Below are 4,457 nucleotides of genomic sequence, written 5' to 3'. Positions count from 1 at the left end.
GGGCATGGCCGACATCCTTCCCCATACTTCCCTAATCCGATGGGACCGATAACCTCGCTGTTTGGTCCCAATCCCCATATCAAACAACCAACCAACCAACAAAACTTGAGCTGTACGGAAAGTAGCACAGAACCGTAACCAGGCCGCAGTCACAGCGTGACAGCTAAAAATGACCCTGACAATATACACTCCTGGAAATGGAAAAAAGAACACATTGACACCGGTATGTCAGACCCACCATACTTGCTCCGGACACTGCGAGAGGGCTGTACAAGCAATGATCACAAGCACGGCACAGCGGACACACCAGGAACCGCGGTGTTGGCCGTCGAATGGCGCTAGCTGCGCAGCATTTGTGCACCGCCGCCGTCAGCGTCAGCCAGTTTGCCGTGGCATACGGAGCTCCATCGCAGTCTTTAACACTGGTAGCATGCCACGACAGCGTGGACGTGAACCGTATGTGCAGTTGACGGACTTTGAGCGAGGGTGTATAGTGGGCATGCGGGAGGCCGGGTGGACGTACCGCCGAATTGCTCAACACGTGGGGCGTGAGGTCTACACAGTACATCGATGTTGTCGCCAGTGGTCGGCGGAAGGTGCACGTGCCCGTCGACCTGGGACCAGACCGCAGCGACGCACGGATGCACGCCAAGACCGTAGGATCCTACGCAGTGCCGGAGGAGACCGCACCGCCACTTCCCAGCAAATTAGGGACACTGTTGGTCCTGGGGTATCGGCGAGGACCATTCGCAACCGTCTCCATGAAGCTGGGCTACGGTCCCGCACACCGTTACGCCGTCTGCCGCTCACGCCCCAACATCGTGCAGCCCGCCTCCAGTGGTGTCGCGACAGGCGTGAATGGAGGGACGAATGGAGACGTGTCGTCTTCAGCGATGAGAGTCGCTTCTGCCTTGGTGCCAATGATGGTCGTATGCGTGTTTGGCGCCGTGCAGGTGAGCGCCACAATCAGGACTGCATACGACCGAGGCACACAGGGCATCATGGTGTGGGGAGCGATCTCCTACACTGGCCGTAGACCTCTGGTGATCGTCGAGGGGACACTGAATAGTGCACGGTACATCCAAACCGTCATCGAACCCATCGTTCTACCATTCCTAGACCGGCAAGGGAACTTGGTGTTCCAACAGGACAATGCACGTCCGCAGGTATCTCGTGCCACCCAACGTGCTCTAGAAGGTGTACGTCAACTACCCTGGCCAGCAAGATCTCCGGATCTGTCCCCCATTGAGCATGTTTGGGACTGGATGAAGCCTCGTCTCACGCGGTCTGCACGTCCAGCACGAACGCTGGTCCAACTGACACGCCAGGTGGAAATGGCATGGCAAGCCGTTCCACACGACTACATCCAGCATCTCTACGATCGTCTCCATGGGAGAATAGCAGCCTGCATTGCTGCGAAAGGTGGATATACACTGTACTAGTGCTGACATTGTGCATGCTCTGTTGCCTGTGTCTATGTGCCTGTGGTTCTGTCAGTGTGATCATGTGATGTATCTGACCCCAGGAATGTGTCAATATAGTTTCCCCTTCCTCGGACAATGAATTCACGGTGTTCTTATTTCAATTTCCAGGAGTGTAGCAGTTCAGGAGCAGCCGCCAATTCCGTACTGCCGTGCCAGGATGCCAACAACCTGAGAGTGCAACCTTTAGTAAACTTCTGAAATTTGACCGACTGCCGCATAACAACAGCTGGACCACAGTCATTGACATCTATTTTAGGGGTTTCCAGGCGATACAGGAACACGGCTCTTTCACAAACTCAGCCCTCGGCAGTGGCATTTAAAAACCCAGTTCCAGCCCACCATGTTCAGCACATGTGCGCTCAGAACAATGTACAGCTCGCGCCAGACGTCGCCGTACTTCAGACACAGCAACGTCTGTGACGTTTTCTAGCCAGCTCCACCCCAGACTGGAGTTCAGTGTTCATCACCTGGGTAGTCCTGCTACGCATCTCTCCCTAGCCCTGTTTACAGCCTGATTCATTGCTGCCCACCACCTTCTGCCTGTCTACTACAGATACGTTGCTGTCCATGTATGGTTGTTAGCAAAGAGTTTTAGCAACGGACTGGCTGCTTCCATCGTCTGCACCTCCACTAAAACTAACACTAAACTCCTCCGCCGCAGACTGTGAAGGCCCAAAGGTACCGACTGGTTGCCTTATCATCCTCAGCCCACAGGCTTTACTGGATGCGGGTATGGAGGGGCATGTGTTCAGCACACCGCTCTCCCGGAAGTATGTCAGTTTCCGAGACCAGAGCCGCTACTTCTCGATCAAGTAGCTCCTCAGTTTGCCTCACAAAGGCTGAGTGCACCCCGCTTGCTAACAGCGCTCGGCAGACCGGATGGTCACCCATCCAAGTGCTAGCCCAGCCCGATAGCGCTTAACTTCGGTGATCTGATGGGAACCGGTGTTACCACTGCGGCAAGGCCGTTGGCTGTACCTCCTTCATATGTGGTGGTTAATAAACAGTTTTGGCGGACTGGCTGCTTCCATCGTCTGTACCTTCATCCAATTCCAGCAGAGAACTGTTCTTACACATTCCCAAATCACAACTCGTTATACTACAGCTTTGCTCCATTAAGTCACTGTGTTCCAAGTAAAACCCACCAAATTTCGATGACAGTGTACCTTGTGGTGTGGAGGATAGCATCTGTTATTGGAAACAATGGTGAAAGGATGGTGGATATAAAAACTAATTTTTATGACGTGACGTTTTGAGAAGTCTTCCCGGAAAGTGCACTCTACTAATCACCCTATTATGGCTGTGGATGATAATGCACAATGTTATATACCAGTAAATGTAACTGACATTCAGTTATAACTTACGAAAAGATAAGCAAACTTCCGTGTTTTGCAACTGAATTTGTGCGTATAAAACATGTTTCACCTATTCATGCCAGGCATATTCAGTGGTGTATAACGCAACAGGATTATTTAATTATGCATGGACTGAAATGAAATTTGTAGTGATACGTGGCACCTCGCTTCTATCTAGCTGTTTCTATTTACAACTGTATGATTGTGTAGGCCCCCGGAGTAGACAACATTCCATTAGAACTACTGACGGCCTTGGGAGAGCCAGTAATGACAAAACTCTACCAGCTGGTGAGCAAGATGTATGAGACAGGCGAAATACCCTCAGACTTCAAGAAGAATATAATAATTCCAATCCCAAAGAAAGCAGGTGCTGACAGATGTGAAAATTACCGAACTATCAGTTTAATAAGCCACGGCTGCAAAATACTAACGCGAATTCTTTACAGACGAATGGAAAAACTGATAGATGCAGACCTCGGGGAAGATCAGTTTGGATTCCGTAGAAATGTTGGAACACGTGAGGCAATACTGACCTTACGACTTATCTTAGAAGAAAGATTAAGAAAAGGCAAACCTACGTTTCTAGCATTTGTAGACTTAGAGAAAGCTTTTGACAATGTTGACTGGAATACTCTTTTTCAAATTCTAAAGGTGGCAGGGGTAAAATACAGGGAGCGAAAGGCTATTTATAATTTGTACAGAAACCAGATGGCAGTAATAAGAGTCGAGGGGCATGAAAGGGAAGCAGTGGTTGGGAAAGGAGTGAGACAGGGTTGTAGCCTCTCCCCGATGTTATTCAATCTGTATATTGAGCAAGCAGTAAAGGAAACAAAAGAAAAATTTGGAGTAGGTATTAAAATTCATGGAGACGAAGTAAAAACTTTGAGGTTCGCCGATGACATTGTAATTCTGTCAGAGACGGCAAAGGACTTGGAAGAGCAGTTGAACGGAATGGACAGTGTCTTGAAAGGAGGATATAAGATGAACATTAACAAAAGCAAAACGAGGATAATGGAATGTAGTCAAATTAAATCGGGTGATGCTGAGGGAATTAGATTAGGAAATGAGGCACTTAAAGTAGTAAAGGAGTTTTGCTATTTAGGAAGTAAAATAACTGATGATGGTCGAAGTAGAGAGGATATAAAATGTAGACTGGCAATGGCAAGGAAAGCGTTTCTGAAGAAGAGAAATTTGTTAACATCGAATATAGATTTATGTATCAGGAAGTCCTTTCTGAAAGTATTTGTTTGGAGTGTAGCCATGTATGGAAGTGAAACATGGACGATAACTAGTTTGGACAAGAAGAGAATAGAAGCTTTCGAAATGTGGTGCTACAGAAGAATACTGAAGATAAGGTGGATAGATCACGTAACTAATGAGGAGGTATTGAATAGGATTGGGGAGAAGAGAAGTTTGTGGCACAACTTGACTAGAAGAAGGGATCGGTTGGTAGGACATGTTTTGAGGCATCAAGGGATCACAAATTTAGCATTGGAGGGCAGCGTGGAGGGTAAAAATCGTAGAGGGAGACCGAGAGATGAGTACACCAAGCAGATTCAGAAGGATGTAGGTTGCAGTAGGTACTGGGAGATGAAGCAGCTTGCACAGGATAGAGTAG

At 48.5% G+C, this 4,457-nt stretch overlaps 1 pseudogene; it reads right to left on the bottom strand.

Annotated features, from left to right (window-relative positions):
* Window positions 1–2,339: 2,339 nt before the first annotated feature.
* Window positions 2,340–2,457, bottom strand: LOC126268253 (5S ribosomal RNA; annotated as a pseudogene).
* Window positions 2,458–4,457: the final 2,000 nt, after the last annotated feature.

The sequence above is a fragment of the Schistocerca gregaria genome, chromosome 4 (genome assembly GCF_023897955.1).
Source record: "Schistocerca gregaria isolate iqSchGreg1 chromosome 4, iqSchGreg1.2, whole genome shotgun sequence".
Taxonomy (NCBI): domain Eukaryota; kingdom Metazoa; phylum Arthropoda; class Insecta; order Orthoptera; family Acrididae; genus Schistocerca; species Schistocerca gregaria.
Note: the sequence above shows the minus strand (reverse complement) of the source record. Positions and strands in the feature narration are given on the sequence as shown.